The sequence below is a fragment of the Mycteria americana genome, chromosome 4 (genome assembly GCF_035582795.1).
Source record: "Mycteria americana isolate JAX WOST 10 ecotype Jacksonville Zoo and Gardens chromosome 4, USCA_MyAme_1.0, whole genome shotgun sequence".
Lineage (NCBI taxonomy): Eukaryota > Metazoa > Chordata > Aves > Ciconiiformes > Ciconiidae > Mycteria > Mycteria americana.
In genome coordinates, this window is record NC_134368.1 from 54,711,553 (window position 1) to 54,738,073 (window position 26,521).

The following is a 26,521-nucleotide window of genomic DNA, read 5'->3' on the forward strand; positions in this document are numbered from 1 at the left end:
TTTCCAGAGCTCTGGGACGTAAATTATCTAGTCCTATCTTGAGTTTATTAAATTCTGTTGAATTTTGCTGTTACATTGGCTGTGTTTATTTTCACATCCATTAACTAATTTCAAAGAAAAAAAATACAGTTTTTTGCTTTATAAGTTCCTATATTAAAAACACATATTTGATAATTCACATTCTCCAGAAATCTTGGAAACAGCCTGGTAAACATTCTTTAAAACTGCTTGTAGAATTCACTGGCCTATTAATATTACCCAAGAAGCCATAAAAAGCACAAGCCAATTGACAGTAAAAGTAATGTACATTTCCCAGAAATTTAAAATCATGGGGTGAAGAGTCATTTGGCAGAAGAATGATCATTTTCTTCCATGGCTTTTGACTAAGTTTTGACTTCTGTTCAATCTGTTGCCTCTTGACATTCCTTTAGTATAGGAGGAAGAAAATGGATGCCTTGAAATCTTGCATGTGTTTTTCCTTTCATGTGTCTGATGTTGCAGCCCATCAGAAATGTTGCTGTCCTTCCCGTTTCCTTTCTTCTCTACACATATTTCATCTCCATGCTTCTATCTGTGTTTTGCTGTCAGCAACTTTATAGTCTTTCCAGCTTCCAGCACAGTCTTCCAATCCTTGCCTGACTTCCCTCACAGCTACCTTCCCCATGCTGCCTTTTTTGTCCTATTCCTCAACATTTTAGGAAGCAGTTGCTTTGCATATTCAACCATCTGCATTTTAAAGTTTTTTCTGAAAATCTATCCTTTCCACAGGTAATCTGGTGGATGTAACTTTTAAAAAAATACTTCTACACAGTACTTGCTCATTGTGTTAGTGTTTGTTCTTCATCACTCAGGAACTTTGTCTGCCTATACCTGAATATATTTATTCTCATCTTTTCCTTTAGGACCTGTGAATTGGAGCAATTTTTTTTGATGACTTGATGATTTGGAGTCCTTATTGCAGTAGTTCAGTTACTAGTAGTGCTTCATATTACCTGACGGGATTGGGAGTAGCAGAAAATGTGTGATGTTATTAGCAAAGCAGCTGTCAAGGTATAGATGTGTAGGTATAGAGCATTCCACAATTATGTATGGAGAGAGCCTTGTTTCCCCTCTTGGCGTGAAAGGAGGAAATCGTGCATTAGACCTGTCATTCAGGAGGTCCCTTCCAGTGCTGCTTTCCTGTGAAAAGCTGTGGTCAGCCATCACGTTGTCTGGAAATGTCCTCTTCGGGGTTACTCAAGTTACTGGCAGCATTGATTAGAGCACTTTCTATTTCTAAGTGTTGGGAGCCGGTTTCTGGCTGGCTGTCTTTATAGGTGGACAAGATGTGATTTAACACGTACTTTTCATTGCAAGACCACCCAACTATAACACTCGGAGGGAGAGAGCTGTGGTGCTTGACCATGTTTTTATACGCTGTATTGATATGTATTGGCTGTGAGAGTATCTGGTTACACATTTGAGCACTCCCTAGCTGTTCTCTAATTGCTCCTGTTTTGCTCATGGTTGCTTAATGTGTAGTCTTGACTGCTACACTGAACTCATATTATTTAAGCTGCTGGGAACCTGTGCTCGGCATTAAATGTGCAGCTGGTACAGCTGTGGATACTCCATTCTGCCACTGTGGAAGCTGCAAGTCTCGCCAAGGAACAAGCTTGCCAGAGCGTTGACCTGTAAAGTGAGTTGCTTTAATATAAAGGCCGTGGAAAACACTCCGGCACGTAGCTGCTCTAGTACAACTCATCGTGGTGTGAATGCACTGCAGAAACCCTCTAATTCCCTCCTGTGCTGGGGGAGCTCTGTTTCTAATAAGGTTTGGTGAAAAGGTTTAGCAAGTGTGGAATGGAGTTACAACGGTCGAAATTGACTGCAGGGGCGTCTTTTGTGTTAACAGCGGTTTTCTGATCTTCTTGCCCCCCAAAGCAAGCGTGCATCGGTTTAGAGCGCTCTAGTTGCTGATGGGGAAAAACTCTCACTATATGAGTTGTATTTAAGGCCAAGAGCTGGATCTTTACATCCCGTAAATGGACGGTTTGTCATCTGACCTGGTGTTGCCGCAGCAAACCAGAGAGAAGTTATTGGGACAGGGGCAAAACTCTGCTGGAGCCACTCATGCGGTCTGTGTGTCAATGTCGCCAATAACGTATTTACTGTATATATGCTTTACATATATGTATACTTACAGTATACGTAGCATACTGTGTGTATGTGAATGATACTGTATGTCTATGCTAAATGTATGGTTTAATAAGAAAGTGTGGGGAAAAAATACACGAGGAGGAAAAATGGCTCAAGATAAGTCACTTCAGGGCAGGGTTGTTGCAGGACAACTCTTTAACTGCAAGAAATCTGGCTTGAGCCCTTGCAGAACCAACCGTGGAGGTTTTGTCCACAGGACAAAAGCTCAGCAGCTGCCAAAACCAAGGGAGTTCTGACTGGCTACTTTTTCTTTCTAGTAGGGAAGGTGGCTGTTGGGGAACTATCTGAAGAAACTAGACTTACACAGCGAGGAAAATCTGTGTAGGATGGCAGGGTCTTCTGAGTAGTCATCCCATGCAGCTATATTTCTCCTGATTTTGTGAGCTGACAATACCAACCTGCAAGCTTGCCTTGTAGAGCTGGGTGGGAATCATGGCCCAAACTCTCAGATCCCAAGTCTGCGGAGGATGGCCAGCATTGGTTTGCCGTAACAGGTTTTAGATTTATTGCCCCAGCAAAGTGCTTGCTGCTTGCTCAGTGGGACTTCAGTTACCAAGCAATTTTTGAAAGAACTAGTAGCTTTCTTCTAGTAAAGAAAAAGGTTTAAATTCTTGATTACAGTATTGGAGGCTTAATCACAGAAGAGAAGTATTAAGGCAATAAAATCTGTCCACAGAGTATACTTGACATCAGCCTTTTGCTAGAGGTGTCTCTGGGTTACGAAGAAGCGTGTTTATGAAGAAGCTAGAGTAAACTCCAAACCGAAGACCTATTCTGCCAGAACGCTTCTGTGGAGTCCTGTGTTTCACAAGATCTTCCTCAGTTTTTGAGTTTCTATGTTTGAGTGGTGTATTGGCCTTCAGTGCTTAAAGCACGTCTCAGACCCTTCTTATTTCCCCGCTATGAAAGCGTGGTGTTGCCTGACTGCTTGCTGTCTGTGAGATTGCTTTGCTCTGCTTCAGACTATATGTCTGTGATGAGTACAAGTCTTGGATGTAACAATCTTTCCATTCTGCTTGGTCTTTTTCTCAGGAAAACAAATTGATTGCAGTCATAAAAGTTCACTGTTCCATTCTGCAGACACAAAGCATAGAAGCTTGTTTTTTTTTTTTTTTTAAATCCCCAAAATCATGGCTTGTAACACGAACCTTTTCATAGCTACCTCATGGCTTATGTATTATATATATTGAAAAAACACCCTAAATTTTTTTTATTTAAAGGTGTACTATGCAGTTTCTGTAGAAAGCTCTATATAGGGTATTTAAAATACTGATGCCTGACCTACATGACTCAATTTCTTCCTCCGTTTAGTTTTAAGGAACTTGGTAACATAACATAAAAATTTCTGTTAGAGGAAAGAACAGCATTTTTACTAGATATGGAAAATTCCAAGTGGAACATGTACAGAGATAAAATACCATTTGGAGATTTAAGAACACATTTTATGGTTTTGACTTTTTTTGACGTAGACCACACAACAGCCTCACAAGTACTCTCTTTTCCATTGCATTACAGTAACTCTTACTGAGAGAAATCACATAGGTAGAGAAAGACAAATTATTTATTTGAATATAACCCTCTCTTCAATGCTTTCCTGAGAAGCCAGGAGACAGTACCACATACTGTTGAAAGCTTCTTTTAGAACCAAAATACTTTGTAGTTGCAGGTAATGTCTATTTTCAAGTTGGTGTTTGTGGTCAAGCAAGGAGCCAGTTCTTTCCTTTCTCCATCTTTTAATAGCTTAGGATGGTTTTGGGGCTCCTGTAATTGGTGCCAACTGGTAGGGACAGCAGCGGAGTCATGCCAACCTGTGTAGACATCCACTGCATGTTTACGGGTAGTATGGATAAGATTGACTGCATGCAATTCTCTGTAGAATGAAGGTTGCATCATAGAGATTGCTGAGGTGAAGCAGAGGTTGAAAGGATATAGCAATTTTTTTTTTTCCTGCTCCAGTTTTAATTTGTTAGCACACCTGCAGGTCTGGCATTTGTTTTGTTCTTTGCTTCTCCTTCTTTCAATATATATAAATGGCTCACTGGAGGCAAGACTACCTCTAGTTTTATTTCCAGCTCACTTAACCCCATGCTGCTTCCCCCAACACCCACATCCCCGCACCCAGAAGTGCACTCCATCCTTTTTCTCTCTTCGTTAGGTAGTTTGCAAGAGGGAACTGGTGAACGCTGGTCTTGGAAATCTCTACAGACAATAAGAATTTAACACATCTCTCTCTCAAAAATTATTTTAAACATTTAAATATAAGGGTAGAAAAAAAAGAGCTTGTAAGAGGAATATAGTTTATCATTCCACAAGGACAAAAGATGAAGAGCATGACATCTGGAAAGCTTGGTAATATAAATAACAGCTGGAAACATATAATGGGGAGCGCATCTACTACAAGTCTTCCTGTTTTAAGAAAATACTAAACTTGGTTTTAGTACCTGGCAGTATTCTAAAAAGGACTTTCTGTATCATAGAGGAAGTTGATAATAAATAAATAAATAGAATTCTTCTGTTTTCTGTGGAGCCAGGATTTATTCACCCAGGTGAGTAAAAACAGCGGGGCCAAATATTTCAAATTCAGCTATTGAACCTCCAGTCTTTAGAGAAAGTAACTGTTGTAAAGGTGAGAAATACACAGAAAATATACCATTTGCGTAACACAAAATCAGGTCTAGCCTCTAGAGTGGCAAGGACCAGTTGTACTAATAGTGATAATTGCTCTTAATTATTACATTTAATATAATATTAATATTAATTAAAATAATTACTTTAATAATTAGTAGCCTATTTACTCTTGTAATTATTAGGTTAAAACCCTTGTCCATCTGAATGAACTAAAAATTACCACTAATGGCACCAGTGTAAATGTCAAATTGATAATAAGTTATTGAGGATCATTTCAAATCATATGATATGGTATCTGGAAGCTACAAGCAGGTGAGCAACAGCTCACCTAACAGCAACAGCTAAATTATCCCTTCACCTGCCATAGAAGACACACTCTTATCCAGAAATACTAATTGATGTAGTTAAATAAAATATTATGCCTTTGATTTATTTGCTTGCTAGACAGTGTGCTTAATGCCATGATATGTTCTGGAATGTATGATGAATGTTTTAACTGAAGTAGGCAACTTAAATATTGAGTCTTTTTTTCACTTCGCAACATTCATAGATGAAGGCAAGGCAAAATTGATGTTTTAAAAGTTAAGTACTTATTTGTGTTTGTTTCGCAATTCTGTATCATTTATATGTGACTGTGTGCATTTACACAATATGAAGGAAACAAAATGAGAAATCAATTTTAAAGCATGAAGAATTACTAAAAAACGGAATACAGTGATTTTTGTGTTTGTGGGACTGAAATGTTCTGCATGTACTGTATGAGAAGCGGCCAAAACCAAACAAATTGTTCTCAAACACTGAATACTTCAGCCTGACAATCATGTTTTGCTTTTATTTGATTAACTGATAACAATAATAGTGGCAATAATAAGAGCAGTCGGGTTGACAGTGGGTCTCATTGAGGAACCTGTCCCTGGTGGTGTCTGTGGAGGATGTGCCACAGGGAGGACAAACGAGCCTGGCCCCATCAGCGTCCGTTCCCCATTGACCCTCCCAGCACCCACCGCTGCTGGGCTGCGGGTGTTAGAGCTGACATCCCAGCCTCTCGCCCCCAGGCTTGCCTAGCCTGTTTTTGAACTCTGAGTCTGCCACTACAGCCTCTGCAGCAACAAAGATGTTCCCTACCAGCTGTGGAGAAAGGATGTTTTTGTCTGTTGTAAACCACCTACCTCAGTCCTAACTTTCCTGCCCAATATCGCTAATTGCTATCTAACATCACTGCCTATGTCATTTCTGTTTCTTAGAAAAACCTTGTCAGTGTGGCGTGCCTGCTGTAACTGCTGCATGTCCATGTAGCAATGTCTGGCCTGATTTTTTTTTTATAGTGGAGTTTCACTAGTGTAAAAATGTAATACAAGATTGTAGGCTTAGATGCACGGGGTTTGCATCTCCATGTGATGAGGTAACACTGTAAGGGGAAGGTACTCCGTAAATCAAACCATGTATGTTTAAGTATTCTGCAAAGAACAAAATTGTGGAAAGTACTCTTACAGATGAGCAGGTCTTTTCTGAAAAATGAAATCTAAGAAGATACCAGATGCTTGCTTTTATTGGATCCATAAAATTACCTTATGAAATCTGGTTTTATAATTGCAGGTTGTACAGAAGTCTGAAAACCACCCATTTATTTTAAGATACTAAATATCTTACCAGTGATCAGAGGATTTAAGATAAGCGGAGGTGAACAGGTCTAGCAGGTTTCTGTTTTCTCAACTGGATGCATTTTGAAAATGCTAATACTTAACTAATCTCTAGGGCCCAAAGGCATTCATGGGTTTACATCGGGAGTGGCTACAGTAACTAGGGGTGCCGCAGGGAAGCGTGGCGTTGGGGCTGCAGAGGTGGGTTGGTGATGAGGGCAGAGCACCCGCCTGCGCGGAGGCTGGCTGCAGGTGGCCGGGGTTGCTTTGCACCCGCTGCTAGGTTGGAGATGGGGTTGCAGTGAGAAGAGCTGGTGATTTTCTTGCGTTGCTGGAATTCCGTGTGTTTTGGCAAAGACTGTTGATTGGGATTTGAGGTTTGATGCTTCTAGATAAATTCATGTTTCTAAAACACTAATAACTATGTATAAGTGTTTAATTTACTCACCACCCCTTTTCCTGGCAATAATTGGAATTGGAATGAAAGCTGTATAGCTAATTCCTGGGCAGTTATTTTCTTTGTTTCATATTGCACAAATAGGTTGAGCACTAGCCTTTGACAGAGTGCTGTTCTGGTGGAAGATAATTATAGGACATACTGTATAAGTGATTATAAGTCGGTGCTGTTTTATACTTGTCCTGACCCTTGTACAGAAAGCTGAAGTAACTGTTGTTACTTTCAGAGGATGCCATGCCTCACCATCAGCAGTGCCCAAGTGTCTCTTATAAACGAATGGGCCATCAGTTTACATTCTGCCTGCCAATTGCAGCTATAGAAAGCCCATGGCCAATAGCTACTCTAGTGGGCAGTTACGGAGCTATGACAGGCCATAAGTGACAAAAATAACAAGGAACGTTATTCCCCATCTGAAAGTATACATCACATTTCTTCACAAACAAAGTATATAGTGTTGGTGTGGCTTTTTTTAGGTACCATTTTAGCCTCAAGTGTTGAAATGTTATGTTAGGCTGACAGCTTATTTCAGGTGAGATGTTCCTTTGAACTTTCAAGGTGGGTAACATGTTCGAGCAAAAGTAGGTGCTTGCTGAATCAAGGCCTTAGTTTCTTTCTACTGAGCAGCATGGAGAGTTCACAAGTTGGTTTGCATTGGCACCTTTTCGTTAGCAGTGGTTGTAAACAACAGGTGCATGCTGTCATACTTTCCTTCAACAAAAAGCAAGATTTATATTTAACTATGCATACATTTTCATATCGTTTTTAATAAATGTCTCGCCAGTATTGTGCACCTTGATTTAGATTAGTGTTTATTTCTAGTTGATTGTAGTTTTCCGAATTTTAGATATCGGCATGCTTGCGATACTCATGTATATCAATTGAACACTTTTTCTTATGCAAGTTTTGCAGATGCCTTATGCTTTAAGAAAAAATAGTACTCAATTTATAATTCTTTATATGCTGAATAAGGTCTGTTGCTAGAGATGTCTGAATCCACCCTGATTCCATATAAACTTCTTTTTCATTTTACCATGTGCCCCTCTTTTCAAAAATATATCTTAAGTTTAGATGCATTAAGTGAGTGATGTTTAAGAGGAGACATGTTTGGAATGCTTGAATAATTCACATCTGCATTGACTTCAGCTCATCCCTTGCAAACTTTCAGTATGACCCAGGAGTTCCTCTTGCATTGACCAGGAGGGAAAACCAAGCAGTGAATACTTGCAGCGGACTCATTAGCGTTCAGCAAAACTGATGTGGCTCTATGTAGCATGTAGCAACTCACTAGTACTAGAATAGAAAGAGGGAAGGAAATCTCAAGCCTATCATAGGCAAATCTAATGTTTAAAGCTAACCTGCTTCTGGCGTTCCTGCTGGAAACCAACAGAGCTTGACTCTTGCCAGCAAGCAAAATGTCTAAGCCTGGCCCTTTCACATGTCACTCATAAAAGATGACCAATGTTACCATGAAAATGAAAGGATTCCTGATGCAGAGAGTTGATGCCCCCTTCCAATGTAGGAGGATGCTAAGATACTGAAGAAGGAAGAGGATGGATCTGAAGAGCCAGGCCTAGGTTTGGGACAGGATCCTGTGCTGTATTACTGTGCTGGGATTACATCAGCAATGAATAGTTTCCTTGGGGAAAAAAGAAGTACAACAAGAAGACCTGAATGCCAAGTGTTAACAAAAAGATTAGTACCTTGTACAATGCAGGAACTGTGTGAGAACGGTTAGTCCTCGTGTAAAGACTGTCCCATAGTGCTGAAAGGTCAGGGAGACCTTGGAGTTATCTGCTGCTTCATAAACTCATGAACAACATTTCCTGACACTGGAATTGGAGAAACAACGTTTTGCTATTTCCATTCCCTCTCCTTCCCCTAGTTGTCATCAATATAAACTGTACTAAGTGAGAAACAATCAGAAAACTGTTTTTAGTGGCAGAAAGGTATCTTCCTGAATAGATACAGTTTTATGTTTTATCTTGTAGAAGATACTTGGGGAATCCTTTGAAGATGCTCTCTGATCTCATTGTAGCTCTGGATTTTGGAAGGTCAAAATGGTTAGGAAGAGTATGTGAAATGTAAAACATCTTGGACTTTGTTCTGTTGCCTGTATTTTAGTGCTTGCCGCCTTTGGCAGATACCTGTACAGATCCATTAGCTGTTTGTGTTGGTGAATGAGATGTTAATGCAACTCTGAAGAAAAATTGCCAAGGAAAGGAAAACATTGGGAGAACTCTAAAAATATGTCAAAACCGGTTAGGGTGGTTTTGGGGCTTTTTAGTAAAACTGGAATGTTTTTAAAAATAAACAATGGAAAACTTTGTGTAAACCAAAATTCTTAGTCAATACCTATGGTCATTTTGGTTTGGATTTAAGTTTCAACTTGACACTATAGTAGCTCAATGTTGTATTCTGTATGTTATGAAACTCCTTTTTCCACACTCGTATACAGTCTTTTTATACGTTGTGGTACAGTGATATGTTAGACTTTTTTTATCGTCTAATACAGGATAAACAGTGAATAAAATAAAGGTTCAAAAGAGAAGAACAATTTTAGCTTAAAATATTGTGCTGGTCATGGGAGCATTGGTGTGGTGTGTTGTTTGTTTTTTTTTCTTAACTGCATAGATGGCTTGGTCTGTAATATTGAGTAAAGCCATTACACTGAATACATATAAGAGGTCTGAATTCATGCTTCATGAGCAGCCTTAATTCTAGTATTTACTAATTTGAGAGCTTGGTTTGGTTTTTTTAACACTAATCTCCTTTTCATGAGTTTTTCAAGTTGCATATTTTTTCTAACCAAAACCTTGGAACTTGCTTGACAGGTTCAATCAGTTGCACCACTTGCAATACGTAGTGAAGTAGTTGTTTTTCAGGACCCAAATTTTGAACTGGTGCTTACAAACTTCATTATTAACACCTCCCATTGATGCTTTCACATCAAAAATCAAAGAGAGGCTGTAGCTGAGCAAAATCAGAGCCTTGTTAATAATGGCAAACAAATAGCCTTTTATTTATGCCTTACAAATTGCCAATGGCAAATTAATACGATTGTGTATCTTTTTTTCAAATTAATGTATACTGCATATGGCATTCGTTGTGCATATTTAATAGGAAGATTAGAGAACTCTGTAGATAAGAATTCAAGATTCTCTCGTTGTAGTATATTATCCACTTGACTTGAATTCCTGCCTCTTTTGAATGCTCACCTCTTCTCAGCCTTTTCTCACTGTATGCCAGGCAATCTCAATTTATGGAGTTGTATTTTTTTTTTCCTAAGAGCATAATTTATCTAAGCAGGTACTCCATGACATGCACCATTTGTGGGCTCTCTTCCCATCTTCAAAAATGGGTTTCTGTTCCAAAAATGTGCCACAAAAAAGCAAATAAGGTGTTTTGTGTTTGTATGAAACCATATTTTTCCATTTAACAAATAGGGCTGCTTTTGATGCCTGTGCTGTTGCAATGATCCCCTATTTTGACTCCCTACTGAACTGAGCAATCGACAGCTGTGTCTATGCTTTTATGATGCTTCCTTTGAATGAACTTGAAGAGGGAGCTCATGATTCTGTTTTAACCATTTATTATAACTGGATAATAATGCTTCATGGCCCAAACTGTGCAGGCTGCAGGTAGCTTTTCCTTTGGAGATACACTTTGCATAGAACTGAGTAGTAATAATAAAAAAGAAATTCTTTGGAATAATTGGACTCCACAGTGTATTTGAGAAAAATAAATGCTTTGTATTATAGGTTTCCCAATTTGACCCACAGGCTAAGTCTTGTAGATATAATTATACTTTAGGAGACATTTTAAGTGCTAGTTGAACCTTTAACCTGCGTTTCCTCTGGAATAATTACAGGATGTGAAAATGGCCAAATGAAATGCTTACTCATAGAGATTAATAGAATTAGTTAAGCTACTGTTACCTTATGTTTGATTTATATTGTATGTGTAGGTCGAAACAGGCTGTAATGGCATGTGGGTGTTTTCCTATCTTTTCATACGTGCTAAAGTTTTTCCTTATGTTTATTACTTGCTATGTTAGGTGAACTGCTTAAAAAGGCATTTTAGACCACTGGCAAGTAGTTGAGTTTCAAAGGCTGGCTCTATTTAAAACAAAACAGTAGTCTTTGAACTTCTATCAATTTTTCTGAAAATAACAGTAATAGAACTGATTCCATCACCTTCCAAGGAAACAAGTTGAAAAAGAAATCTCTGTGGGTTAGTAGTCCAGACACCAAATATATTTTGCAGACATCTGAAATCAAGTCTGAGTCAGCTACAGTGGCAGCGGGGGAAACTAATAAAAATAATTTGTCTGTCTGTATTGCCAAAATTGATTGTAAAGGTAAAAATAAAAAAAAGTCTATAAGCATGGGGAGTGGTACAGCAGAAGTAGAGCATTTAATCTTATTTAAAGATTCAAGATTGGTGGTAATTCTAGTATTTTAAGTAAAACATTCACTTAAGAGTGAACTGTCTTTTAAAATTTGATTTGGTGTGTTTCTTTACAAAGAGAATAATTCATTGCCTTTGACGCAACTTGAATTTTGATCTTTCAAGAAAAGAATGTGTCGATTGGTTTCTGGAAATTAGGCCAGTAGCTGTATCTTTAACAGAAAACAAATTTAGAATTAGAGGAAAGTTTGAAATTGGCTAATCTTGTTAGATGATATGGTGGGAGTGACTAGGCAGGTTCTTACCATGTTTCGCTGGTGTTGAAGTACTTTCTGTTGGGTCACTTTCAGTGAGCCCCTTGCAGCCCTCCTCCTGCAGCCTGTACCAGCTGCAGCGTTTGGGGCCTTCATGCAGGTGAGGAGGAATGTGCAATGGTGTTATCAAGGAGCAGTAGCTCACTGTGGCTCATCTAAAAATCTCAGCAGGCGCCAGCTTAATATATTCATTATTGTTTTTTTTGGTTGTTCAACGGAATCCTACTCTAAGGTGCAGATGATGGTGCTCATCCTCTGTGAAGATCCTGGGAAGGCTTTGGGGCAGTGAACTGAAACCTTTTAAAAATCTGACCCACGATTAGAATAAACTTTTCTTGTAGAAAATTCTTTATTCAACAACTTCATTTTGAATCAAAGAACATTTGGGTAAACCCATTTTACCACTTGCGTAATGTATCTTTAGTGAGCTATTTCACTATTTTAAAATCCTGTTTTAATTTGGTTTAGAGTTAATGTTTGTTTCAGTGGTTACAGCAGCCAGTGAAAATGAGATTTATTTTTTCAAAGTCAGTGAAATATAAATGCAAAGGAGATTAAAAATCAATTATTAAATCAAGATTTCCTTTATTCTCGATCTATTTGTGTTTACCTCTCTTTGACTTCCCCCTAAAGTACTAATGTAGGAAATTATAAGGAAAATCTTTATACATTTCTGTATCATATGAGTTACAGGATTTCTCATCTCTTTCCTGATAAACATGCTCAGTAAGTCCACTTAGCATGTATGAGAGAGATGGCTGTGTACAGAGAGGGTACAACTTATTTCTTCGTAGTAATTTTTCTGTTATTAATTATACCAAATTTCTTTTAAAGGAGAAATCTGTATTTTGCCCCTTGTGTAGAATGGGGATACAATGCAGGAATTGCAGCATTTCACCAGAGATGCAAGCAGCAGTCCTGAAAAAAGGATCACTAAACATGGAATCTGAATGCAAATGGTCTGCGATAAGTGTGGATTATTTTTGCCAAAGGCTGTATGTGTATGCATTGTTGTAATACTATGACGGTATGAAGAGCGTTCATGGGCACAGCTGTGTGTGTTGAGGTGTCACACTTTAGCTGGGAAATTATATACTAAAATATCTTTCCTTTTATCTCTGTGTCACAATGTCTTTTGTTACTTAAGTAATTTTTAAGGAGCTTTGAGAAATGCAGAGGCTGTGGTTGAAGGGAAATAAACTTAGCAAATCATTAACATCAACAAATACGATAGTAAGAAAGGAGAATCTGTAGTATTGGACTGTTGACTGATCTATGTGTTTATTAGAAGACGTTAGAATACCATGTTTAAAACAGTTGACTAAAACTTCAAAAGCATTACATTAGTATAGGCTTTATTAAGAATATGCTATTTATATTGAAATGATGAGAAGGGACAGCCAAATCCTTTAACGTACAGTTATCACATGCTGGTCAGAGAGCTTCCAGCATTTGCTGGAACATCAGTGCCTTTTGAAAATGATTTTAAACTTCTGTCAGATTTTCTAAGATTATGGAATGATTAAGTATTAGGCAATTGTGGCGCTCTTGGGAATCATGAGTTTCTGGAAAATATCCCTCTGCTGTCTAAGAAATGAAGTCCTGTTCTAGGGAATTCATCTGGAAAGAGCATTTCTTTGGGGGTGATGGGGACCATCTGTGGAATTCCAACTATGTGGAAAACCTGGAGCATAGATGGGGAAAAAAAATACACCAGGAGGCAGGCAGTTCTGAAGAGGTCACTGTGGTAACCTTGTTTTGAGGAAAGGTCTGCATGCGCGGGCTGATCTTCTGACCCTTAATTATTCAAGGGTAATGTTATATGCTCTTCATGCCTATGCAATATTTCCATGGCATAAGGCTTCTAATCATTCCCAATCTTCATACAATTTCCGTATATGTTTATTGATACATACACAATATACACGCACACAAACCCTGTGATTGTTATTTAGTATGCAGCCCATATAGTTTAAGAACATTCAACTGAAGTAAACTAAAGCAAAAGGAAACATGCTCCAAGATTTGGTTCACAAATTACTTTCTACTGCAGTGAATTAGTAACTTGCTTTGTGCTGTAGTGAGGTGCATTTTTTCCATTTGAACCATTTGGTTCACAAATGATTTTGTAGTCCAATGCTTTACTACTGTTGTGAGATTTCATCAAGCAAGCAGTGTGTCGAGTTACCAGTTTTCGCATGCATGTTCATTTGCTAGTTTGAAATTGCATGATATGCCACGTTCCAAGTTGCGATGGAAAAGCCACCCTTTTTCTCTCCTTTGTTCGAGGTAATGAAGTCTATTCATAAATGGAGAAGATCTTGCTGTCATTTCTCTTGTAGCTTAACGTGGCGATGTGGTTGTATCCTTTCAGAAAGAAGTTCTGTGTCTCTGTCCGTTGTGTCCCCCCCCACCCCCAATTCACCATGTTTTATTTACAGTATGTGGTGAATGGTCTTTTTAATGCAAAATGCAGAGCTCTTGTGTATGAAGTCTGAAAATAGGAGAGAAAAGATCTTGTTCCTTGTTTAAAATGGCAATAGCACATCGTGTTGTAAATAAGGAAGGATTTAGACATTACTCTGATTTGTATGCTGAATGCTTTAGCTTCCTTGTTTTTCACTTTATCAGCCTGAAATGACCTGTAATTCTATCTCCTGTGGGTGTTTCTCACTATCTACTTGCATTTCTAGTCTTATTTGTAAAAAAGAGAATGAAAATAGAAGTTTTGTAACTTTTTTTTTTGTAACCTTGTTCCACTATAGCAATTTCTTTCACATTGGAGCTATCCTGTGTATGGGTAGATAATTTTAACATATTTCACTATTGTCATAATCCTATTGTTTCAATGGAAAAAAGTTTTTTGAATTTACAGAATTACAGCACACCCAGAATTGTATGCTGAATTGGACAAATATTTTTCTGTTTCAATAGGCATTCCATGGTCGTGGCCTACCGTATCAACACTGAGTTACAGATTAAGCTGAGAAGGTGGGTTCATTAGAAGACCATCTATCTATTTCAGGTGGATGCCATGTTATGATGCAGGGTGTGCATTCGGAGAGAAGGGGGTTGGGCTTAGGGTTCCTCTTTGGACTGCTGTCCTGGGGATCCTGCTTGCACACTGCATGTGGGGAACACGTGGCCCTCGGTGTCTCTGGGAGGACCATCTGCATGCTGCATGTCATTAACCAGGTACATGCATTGAGCAACCGCTCTCACATAAGCATCCATCGCAGAAAAGTGAAGCTGGCTGACTGGCGACCTGCTGCTCCTTGGCATGTACTTCATCAGATCTGATTTTGTGTACTTCAGCTTTGTTAGTCCCCTATTGGGACATTATTGAGTTGACACCAAGTATGTCAAATGCTCTTCAAATAAACATACACGCTTTTGACATCACTGTCCTATAGCTTTGTGTTCCGTCTTCTCAAACGTGCCTCGGCGTAGGTATTGACATGGTTTTCATGGAGCACATAGTGCTCTCTTTTATGGTCCGTAGCCTTGTGCTCCTTTCAACATCTCTAATAAGTCTCCATCAGCTCCATGTGGAAAATGTAGCTACACAGGCCCAGCACTTCTACCAGTAGTGCCAGCCAGTTTGTGTGCAGGGAACAAAATGGGTCTTTGGGGCCCGGTCTGTGCTTGAGACTGGAAATGAATTTCCAGTTGCGAAGTGTCGGTGGAAGCCACAGTTAAATTCTTAAATCTTAGTCCTTTGAAATGTGTTTTCTGACTCTTCCCTTAAACTTACCTGCCTCAAACTAATCGTGGTAGTTACTTTAAAAAGTATAAATAGATGACTCTTAACATCAACACGCATGATTTTTGTAGTGCCTTTTCTCCTCTACTTCGGAGTTAAAAACAACACTATAATGTCTCCAGTATTAATTTCACGACTGGCTAGAATACAGTATTCTAATCCTGACAACTGATTAGTCTCAATAGAGCCGTGTAAACTTAAGGGATATTTATACTGCCTCATTTTGTTTGTACTTGAACTCTGTGGAAAATCTTTAAAAGTTGACTTTGTTTTAAGCGATTATATTTGTTTAGTTTCTTGGTTTCTTTTCCATGAAGTGGGAATTAGTACAATGTTACTGCATTTCTGCTGATTAGGGAGGCATTAAAATCCTTTGAAGCTGAGTGGATTATTAATTATATATTGAAGCTCTTTATCAGACCTTTAAATATAAAAGATTTATGCATTTGAAAAAAATCTGTAATTTGCTTTAAAACCAAAATAAAGAAAACAAACAAACAAAAAAAAACCCCAAACCCCAAAACAACAACCCTCCCCCAAACCTCAGAAAAACCAAAACCAGAATCAATGCCAAGCAATGAGAGCCCTTGTCATCTTGGTTGTTTATGATTGTGTTGTATCCCATTAATCCTGGGATAAATCTGACCTAGTCTCACAAATTATGAATTAAACTTTACTCCTTGCGCATCTGATTTGTGGTACTTGTGTGCTACGGAAACAGTCGCAACAAATACTGAAGCCAAATTCCCCATGCTCCTTGTAATGCTGGGAATGTAACTCTGCTGGTTTTCTTTGCAGAGACTTTTCAGACTGGAAGGGCGGAGTTTAGTCTTTTCATACTAAGAAAATATTTGAATGTATTATTCCAAAAGACAGTCTAAAATTTTTTTTTTTGGTGGATTTCAGTTGAAAACAGATGGATCAGGTTTCATACTGGCTGTTTAGATAGGTGCTTGTCATTCTAATAGTGAGCAAAGAAGGCTCAGTGTGTGAATGCCTGAAAGGCGTGCAGCCATAGGCAGGGAAAGCGTATTATGGGTGGATGTGGGAAAGCATGAGCAAGACAAGGACTTCATTGCATAGGAAATCACCTGCGGTTTTTTTAGTGCCCGTGCCTTTGGAGAATCTCTCAGACAGCACTAATTTGCAGCACAATAAGTACAGAAAATAGGAAGTAATAAGGCCTTACAGAAACGCATCAAAAAGATGAGCCTTCAACGTATGGCAAAGCAGCAGTAGTTTTATTTCTGTAATAACTTAAGAATGTTATAAGAAAGGGCCTTGTTCTTTTTCCCTGATAACCTAAACGCTGGTAGCCATAGGGAACCTAGGAAACCTATGGAGAAAAGTTTAGCCATATCTGTGAATTATGTTTAAGGTGGCAGATTATCAGCATCTTGCCCACTATGGGCTGTAGTGTCCTCTAGTGTTTGACGGGGGGGGGTAGAAGAGTTCACAGTTAAAGTCACTCATGGCCACCTTCCTGCTAGAATCATGTCTTTCCAAAGATTTAGTTCTCCTCAGCTGAAGGTTCATTTCAATTCAGCTGTTTTGCTGAATCTTCTGTTCCGTGTTATTTTTTTTTTTTTATTTAGAGCTTTCTGCTTGTCTCACTGATATTCCACTTTAAAATTGGAAACTTAAAATTGCCCTGATCTTAGCAAAAGTGGTATCTTATGTGATTCTGTCTTATTATGAAATCATGAAGTCTAATGGGAGGGGAGGAATTGATCCAGTTTCAGCTGAATTTTTTTTGTCTATTTGTAATTAGAATGATGTGCCTACTCAGCTTCTTGTCTGTATTGCAGTTATATTTTCCCCTGATAAAATTTGTAGGTACAGACAACTGCAAATGCATTAAATGGATTTTATTCTACCATAACCTTGTGTAATTTGAGTACTGAAGCCACTGATGAAAACTGATGTCCAGAAGAATTATCTGGGTTTCTACAATCAAACTACATATATAAATATGTTATGTTTTCATATGTTACAAAAAAAGTCTCATGGGCTTTTCTATTCAGTTTTTTTTGCCTTATGGAGGCTGCATCAGATGAAATCTCCTATTTGTCATGCTGTAGCACTTTCCTATGATCTGTCTCCCTTAGAAACTTTCTGATGGCATCTATTCATTGTCTCCATAGATTTTTAAATACTATGAATTCTGAGTAATTTGTTTAATTAGCCCCAAACTGTCTGTGTAATTATTCCAAGCTGTGCTTCTCTCTCAGCTTTTGCCTGCCAGGCTGACAAATGGCAGGAGGGGGAAAGGGCACCTTCCTGTTAGTGGCTCGGGGAGCCTTTGGTCCTCAGTCTGCTTCGTGCCGCTGGTTGTCAGAGTGGGTGGACTTCTGAAAGAGCTGTGAGAGAATGATGAAAATATTATTTAGCGTCACTTAAGAAGTCAAAACAAATATCAGTTGTGGCAAAAAGCTTCCTTATCTTATGAAACAGGACATTTTTATGGTTACTTTAGTGTTTCCCAGCTTTTTATTGCCATAGTATCAGCTTACTCACAAAATCCTGGATTGTATCAGCCAGAGTTAAGTTCAACTTTCTGTCTCTATTCTTGCAGGGTTTAAGAGGGAATGATAAATTAGCTTGGCATTACAGATGTTTTGTATGCAATTTAGAGTGAATGCTAACTGAATCATCTTCACGTTTTTATGGGCATTGACCTCTTTGGCTCCTGTATTGGTTATGTACCAATTCTGAGGTCAGAGACATAGATGTCAAATAGCAACTATATTGGTCTGCTAAAGCACAGCATAAATTGTACTGCCCGTTCTAGGCTTTTCTGTCTTTCTGAGAATAAAATAAAGAAATCTTTACGTTTTAACCCAGCCCATACAGGTAACATATCGTCAAATGCCAGCTGAAATATTTGTTTGTTAGGCACCTCCTCTAGATCACAAATAAAAAAAAAAATAGATTAAGGAGAAGAGTGGAAAGCATTCTCAAATAAGACCACATCCTTTTTAGAAGCTGAAAGCTTGCATGCAACGTCATGGCTAAAGCAGGAAGAGAGACCTGCCTTGTCTGTAGTGAAATGTTATCACCATTTGTGTATTTAACATTGCTTAGCATGGGCAAAATTCTTCTTCAAGAATAAGATGGTGAAATCATATACTTTGAAGGCTGTTTGTAAGTGGAAATTATTATTTCGAGCTGGGGAGGCTGCGCTGTGTTTACTGGGGACACTGTCTTGTAGGGTGTACCTATCCGATTAATCCCTGATCTCTGCAGGGTGGTGTTGAGAAAGAGTAAAAAAAGACTAGGAAAATGGTTTCCAGAGATTCTAGAGAACGGGAAGATCATGTGAAAATGTCCCTATCATGTTTTTGCCTGTTGCTGAGCCTGGCGAAATGGAGGACATTATTCTTCCTTTATGGGAGCTGAAGGGAAGGAGCTGTCATTCTTTACTACCAACCATCCAACTCCTCCAGAAAAAGATCATGGAAATTTAACTTCTTACATAAATTGTAATCTCTCAATCAGTTCCTCATCCCTCTTTTAATGATGTAAGAGGACACAGTCAAACAGATATGAATGACTTCAGATTGGACATTAGGAAAAGGTTCTTCACTGAGAGGGTGGTTGGTCACCGGAACAGGCTCCCCAGGGAAGTGGTCACAGCACCAAGGCTGTTGGAGTTCAAGGAGCATCTGGATGATGTTCTTAGTCAGATGGTTTAGTTGGACTCTACGATCCTTATGGGTCCCTTCCAACTCGAGATATTCTACGATTCTATGACTCTTTACAGAAGCATTTGACAGGAGAAATTGGGAAGTTCAAACAACTGTGTGGCATGCTTATCCAAGACCTCTGCCTTTTCTGTTCAGGAACAGAATTTTTTTTTTCTCTATCCATACGTGAGCGTGAAGTTGGCATTTTCTGTCTGCTTTCCACTGCTGTCTCAGGTGTGAACGCAGCTGAAATCTGAGTTGTTGCACGTGACTGTGGATGGTACTACTGTTCCTCTCCTCCACAGATGTCCTGTGAGAAGGTACAAATGGTGCTCTGTGGGAGTGAAGAATTGAGCTAGGTTTACTGGAAAATGATCACCCTTTGGATAGAAGCTGAAGTCATTATAGTTTACTGGAAATCACTTTTTTAGCCCCTAAGCCATTCTCTTATAAACTTAAAACCTTTGCTCTGGAGGGAAAGTTTACTTTAATCTAGACTTCAGAGTAAAGTTTAAATTAGTAGTAAAGTATAAATAATACTTTGGTTCTCAATCCTGAAATTGCTGTGCTTGATTATGAACCTTATTACTTTGAACTCAGAGGCTTATGTCCCTTACTGGGTGGGATCCTCACTGTGGGGAAGCTTGTAGGGGCAACCTTTCACCATAGCCCTGGATGGCTGCCAGGCAAGTCCTGTGAAGCCTTGGTTTGCTGATGGCTGGACTTGCTTGGTCACAAAGTGATGTTGCAAGTGTCGTGCATCTCCCTCTTCTCTAAATAGAAGCCAGGGGGAAGAGAGAGGGAAGCAGAGGTGTGTGAATGCTTGGAAGAGGCCCGAGAGTTTGCTGATGAAGGTTTACTAACTTGAGAAAGTTTTTGATGTTGGTGAAAGTTGCTGTGTTAATAGTGTCCTGTTAAAATAATTTGGTGATGAAATATTGACATAGAGTGGATTGAAAATAAGTTGTTAAACCAAACCTTTTCTGCCTGTAGCTTTGTGTAAACACCAGACAAACCTCTAGGATGTATAAACACAATTTAACTTAGTATTTCAGAATGACCTTATGTGCACAACTTGATGCAATGTGAAAGGGTGGAATCCCCAATATTTGGGCCCTTTTGAAGAAGTTCAGCAATGAAAAAGGAAGCTTTCAAAATTCCTCCAGTGGGGTTCCCTCCAATCTTAGGAAGTGAAGGCAGTAATTTTTCTGACTTTTAATCTAAGTTGAAATATATATTACAGATGTATGAGAGCTCCCACAATGTCAATGTTACAGGTATTTTGGGGAAGATGCCCTCACCATTAGCAGCTGGTCTCTGTTAATTAGAAGCAAAACCAAATGCTCACAACTCACTTCAGTAGTTTGTTCTATACACGAGTGTTCACAAAACCAGTATGAACAAAATGCATGGAGATTTTCTTTTATCCCAGAAAAAGGGAAACTGTAACATACACTGAATTAACTATGTCGTTACAAGCTAGTTGCATATTTAAAATGTGTAGCATCTGATTAGTGGCACTTAATTACCTAGGTATTTTCTTTAATAACAGACAACATTAATTTTTCCTTTCAAACAACAGATTATAAGAACTGTAGAATAACAAACTTGCTGTAGGAGCAAGGACAGCTACTTGAATCGGTCCGTTATCAGCAAATCAGTCGTATTTATGCCCTTGCAAAATTTCTAGCTGTTCCAGTATTGTGAAGGAAATGATAAATATTTGGCCACTGTTTGGGACAGGAATGAAATTGAGCCATTCTGCAACTCTTGAATTGGTGTTGATATGTGTAAAACTACTTCAGATAAGATAAGCAGTGACATTGTAAAGATTTTAGGGAAGCTGTCTAAATGAATAATTTCTGCTTCACATTCTAGTGTGATAACGGAGTAGTTAATTAAAGAGCAAAGAAGCAAAAGCTCTGGTCCTCCTGTTTCTCCTTGCCTCTGTGCTCTTGTGCCTTTTGTTGAACCCATGAAAGTGCTTTTCCTTACAATATAAACACGTAATGTGTTCATTTTCCAGCAGCCTTCATCATCGTCATCCTACTGTAGCTGTTGCTCCATCTTCTTTTGCTCTTTTGCTTCTAGCCTCTATGGTTAACTTTCCAGCCTTGTCTTCAGTCCTTTCCAGCTGACTGAAACCGCTCTTGCTGAGGATGTTGGTAAAGCTTTTATGGCTACGTTGCAGAATAAATGAATCTTATCTCTCTGCTGCTTATGAGGCTGTTGATCTCACACTAAGACTTATATCTGTTGCCATACAAATCCTATCCTACTCCCGTGGAAGTGTCTGGGTTTGTGTGTTTGTTACAACAAGGAGGAGCTATGATCCTTAGTTGTCATGGTTTTATAAGATCTGTGAATTATTAGGGCATCCAGAATTATTTTTAGTAATGTGTATCATGTTATCTCATTCTTCTGGGGCCTCTATTAAGATGTAAAGGAAACCTGTGTGGTCGAAGATTGCAAAATGGGTTGCAATATTGCCATTTTCTCTTGGAAGCTGACCTAATAAATAAAAGTGTAACTTTCCTTATAAAATAGTATTGTTGAATATTTCACTCTCAATGGGCTGTGTTCGTAGGAACATTTATAATGTTACTTGTTACATTGTAATGTAGTAAATATATAACTAGCTATATGCCATCAGTGGGCTTTTTTCCAGATATCATTATATTTTTACCTGAGTATCATAACAGAATTGGAAGGTTTGTATTATTTTGTAATGATTTAAGCCTTCTTTCAGAATATCACTAATCATTTAAAAAAATGTTCTTTGCCCACAGGGTGGAGTTCATTTCTTTTGTTCTTGGGAGCTGAATAGGAGAAAGGGACATTTCAGCTTTTCTTGATAAAGGTAAGACAGCATCTGTTGATAAAGATAAGACGCTGTTCATTATTATGAGCTCATAGAAAGTTTGTCAATGGAGGGTTTGTTTGTTTTGGGTTATTTTTTTCAAGTTCTGTGCTTTGTAGTAAGTTCAATATGTGATAACATAACTTGTATTGGGAATGGAATGTGTAATTCTACCACAGGTATCAGTAAAGGCTCTGAAGATAAGCAAGTACCTTTAGATCAGCATGACAAAGTGGATAGCAATTTGTTCTACTGCTGGAACTTGTGACATTTTCCATCTGCCATTGAACTGGCCTGCCCAAGTTCACTCCATCATGCTTGCACATGGCGAGAGCGCTTAAAAACAGTACAGTTCTGTCCATGTCACTTGTCAAAGAAAATGCATAGGCTTGTCTGGTGCTGTCTTTACTGCTCTATATTGTCATGTGAGAGTGCAGAGGTTTGATGTGAGGCGAGAAGGGTCTTGAGACCTATATTAATTGAGATACACCTTCAAAATTAAGCAGCAAATGCCTATCCGACTTCTGCTTGTCAGAAGTAGGAGACAGAGAAGGGGATAAAACTCTGGAAGTCTTCTCAAAGGCATGTTTTGCCCAATGGTTCTTGCTTCATGTTGTGCTAAAAGGTCTGACGTTTTATAAATTTTATAGAGTGTTAAATTTAAACCTGCAAGAAACATTTAAAGGTATAGTGTGCAACTTAGTGTTGAACTCTTAATTGCAATTTTTGATGCAGAAATCAACATAGCACTGTCTTTCCTTATTTCCATTTGGCAAATTTTGAAAAGTGTTTGTAGGTAGATTTGATGTGACAACTGCAAAGAATTGGGTTGGTCTGCTTTAACAGTTACCATGCGTGCAGCAGATTGACCATCTGTGTGTCCTTCATGCAGTGCAACGCGGGTAGGGAGCACAAGCCTGTTTCAATTTCTGTTCAAAGGGGCTGGAATTCATACATGGTCATGTATCATTTCTCATCTGACAGAGGCTGCAGTCTCTAAGGGTGATAATGTGTTTTAACGAGCACAAGCTGATCACTACCTATTGTGTGATTGTGTCTGCAGATCCGCTTTTGACTCGTTCAGCATTGTGTTTAACTGGATAGTGGTATGAAGGCTCCAATTGTATGTTAATGTTTAGATTATCAAGAACAGCAAAGCATAGGTCTACTCCTTGAAAGTTAAATAGTTTGTAAAAGAGAAAAAGATTCAAAACTCTAACAAACCTGAAGAGAAATCAGAAGATTCACCAAAAGTCAGATTTGTGTGTTTGTGCTGATGTAGCTGATTTGGAGGTTTTCTTTGTAAGCATTATACAACTTACACACTGATAAATACAAAAAATTCCCTTGAGTTCAGTAAAATCCTTCTAATGTACCCTGGTGCTCCTGTCCTCCCCCACCTTGTGACTCGTGAAGCCATTGCCCATCATTTCAAATGTTTGCATTTTGTGATTTTTTTTTTTTTTTTTTTTTAATTTACTCAGCATGTATAATCTCAAAGGTTCAATTGCTGTTGGATGAATTCTCAAGCAGTTATGAAAGGAGAAAGAAATTTTCCTGCTGAAATGGTACATCTATTGGGAGGACTTGTGGACTCTTAGTGAAGGAATGTGTTCCAGTGTTAGATTGCTAAAGATGCAGGGGGAAAAAATCGCTATGCTAACATACATGGAAATGTATTAATAATAATTTACAGATAAATTAATATGGCCTGAGCTTAATCTCATTCTGGCAAAACCCATGTCGAAGGAAATGAGAATTTACTGGGTTAGGATCTAATTGAGTCTGATTTTTTTTTCTTTTTTTTCCCTTCTTCCCTGCACTGGAAAACTCATTTGAAGTAATAGCTTTAAATATTAAATAGTACTGTACCTACTGTGTTAATTTGTTGGTTAGAGGCAAATAATTTTTTTCTTATCCTTGTAAGACTCAGTCGGCTGGATAAAGCACGGTCTTTCGGTGAAACACGTGCTCTTGTGTTTTCTGAATGTTGAGCAGAAGTTAGTCTTCCTTAGAGATCGCTCCATTCTTCTTGCGTATCCATTAAGCCTTGCTCAGTGATATATATGTAACAGGCTAGATCTGACTCGCTGCACTTAGTTCTCTATTTAGAAGAAATCAGTATATGTGAAGCCTCTGGGGTGTGTGGTTCCCTGTGGGCGCACAGAGCAAGCAGCAGCACTTTGCTTGCTCTTTGTTACTTTGTGGGAGTGGAAGAGCTCGGAGTTCATACTTAAGTTTATCAGTACCCAGCAGGGTTTAAGAATTGCACTTAATAACAGAAATTCCCAAACGTAATCAGTAGCAGATTCAGTTTCTGACCGTGTTGAATCGATGCTCGTGTGTAGCTGTGGGAGGAACTTGAGCTATACATGCAGGATCAGTTAACAGTATCACTGAAAGAAAATTATAGTTTGTGAGCTCTGATGCATCCCCCTATCATAACTACTTCTTCAGCTTAAATATTCTTGCAATGGCAGCAGGCTTCATGAAGAAAAATGTTAACTGTTCTCTGCCTCCTACCTGCAGTCTGCTCCGAAAAGATTGCCCTTAAATATTAATTTAGCCTTATTATTAACGTTATATGCTTCTGTATTATACACTGAAAGTTCAAGTCTGTAAATTGTGTGCGGGTGTAGGATGAATACTTTGAAAACTGAGGATGCCGGCAGGCTGCCAGTTCAGCTGTGCTTTCTCCCAGGAGTGGTCTGAGTTAATGTCATAGATTGGGAAAGCTCAGGTCCTCAGGAGTGGAAGGCCAGAAACTGTCCTTCAGCTTTCCTGTGTCTTCCTCCCAGTTATGATGAACGGTGTAATTTTTTTTCATCACAACATAGTTCAAGTCCAAACCCAACAATCGTCCCCATGTGCATCTTAATTCTTTCTTCCCTGACCCTTTTTTAAAATCAAGAACCCCTCGGGGCAGCAGCACTCTTCATACTGGTCTAGTTTACAGCAGAGCACGTGGGTGTTCTGCTCGTTCTTCTCCCTGAACGGAGCTGTGTCAGAAAGCAAATGCTGTCCCCTAGAATAATATTTGCCTCAAAGGAGCTTGCCCTGCTTTGTGATGTTTTTGGAAACAACATACAGGAATAAGCGTTATATCACAAATGAAGCAAGGAAAATAAGTTTTCCTTAAATATGAACAGAGCTTTAATACTGCTGAAATGTTTGTTTTGCTGGGGGAGGTTAACTTTCCAGGAAGCTGGACGTTTTCTTGACTTGTTTATTTTGGATATTTCTGCTAATTGATTGTAATCTAATTATCAAAATATAAAGTCAGGCCTCTGAAACAGACAGTAACTGCAGTTGGAAAGTTTTATTGTGATTCCTGCATTGAAGGAGGAGAACTGAGTGGCATTTATGTTTCTAGCACTGTATATAGCTGGCAGTGGAGTCACTGAGTCGGTGGTGAAGTGTACGATGTTTTGTGACGGAACCATCCTTCAGTAACTGTTCTCATGACTTTCGGTTTATCAATGCATAACTTGTTCTACATTATAACATGCAACTAACTGTCAACAGAGCAAGACTGATTTGCGTAGAAAATTATGCAAGGGAACATCTTGTTACCTTTCCTGTTTCATATTCTAACAAAATAGTCCATTTCAGATTACTGGTAAGCAATTGTCACCTTGGAAAAGTGACTACTATGAAGTATAAATGCTGAGGAATATATCTGGTTAAAATACACCTCTTTCCCACATTGGGGCTGACTTTCTTTTGTGTCCAAAAGGCGATTAGCACAGAAGAGGGAGGTTGGGGGAGGAGTGGATGTTGCTGAATGGAGTGGAACAGGTTACTCATTCTTTAGAATAGCCAGAAGGTAAACTCAAGTGCACTTGAAAAACCACGCTGGTAAAATACCCCATGTGTAGTTGAGGCTTTTAAATACAATGTTTACTATTGACTTTTATATTGGGTTAGAGAATGAATCAACTCCCGAGAATGCACTGGAAAAATACGCTGTGGAGGATGTTAAAAAGTGGCAGTGTAGGCTGCGGCGCTTTGCACGCTGCATGGTCACTTAAATGCGTGTGTGTGGTGTGTCTATTTTCTATGTGCATATAGAATATATGTGTAATGTTCTATATACAGACGTAGATAAATATTCCTTATATAGAGTATACATATATTCATATATATGCATACATGTATATATGCACATATATACGTGTGTGTGTGTGTATATATGTGTGTATATGTATGCGTATGCATAACAAGACTCTCAAACTGGGTACAGAGATTCTCAAACTGGGTATGCAGGAAGTATCTTGGAAGGCAGGAGGTGGCCCGGGAAGATTGAATCCAGGGTTTTCCCTTCCTATCCATCCACAAACGCGCTCTCATCACCCGTACTCGTATGAGGAGAGTAATGCTTAAGTTGATCTAGTGGGGCGGAGGCGACAGGAATCGGTGAGGGACTACAAGAAGCTTGTAGGCAACTGGGTGGTGTAATCCTCTGCTGATAGGTGAGGTGCAGGATTTGGGAAGTCAGGCTGGAATGGGCCAACGTAACTCTGAGAGAATTTGGTACTTAAAGTGCCTTTTTTTTTTTTCTTTTAGT

At 38.8% G+C, this 26,521-nt stretch overlaps 1 protein-coding gene across 9 annotated transcripts in view; it reads left to right on the forward strand.

Moving 5' to 3' along the window:
* Positions 1-26,521, forward strand: part of BMPR1B (bone morphogenetic protein receptor type 1B) — a 295,110-nt gene that overhangs the window by 62,104 nt on the left and 206,485 nt on the right. For 5 of the 9 annotated variants that reach the window (XM_075500595.1, XM_075500594.1, XM_075500598.1 and 2 more), the window contains 2 exons: positions 14,580-14,636; positions 21,884-21,954. The gene's annotated coding sequence lies outside the window, so the exon portion shown is untranslated. The remainder of the gene's footprint in view (positions 1-14,579; positions 14,637-21,883; positions 21,955-26,521) is intronic. The other 4 variants (XM_075500597.1, XM_075500599.1, XM_075500602.1 and 1 more) reach the window with 1 other exon arrangement.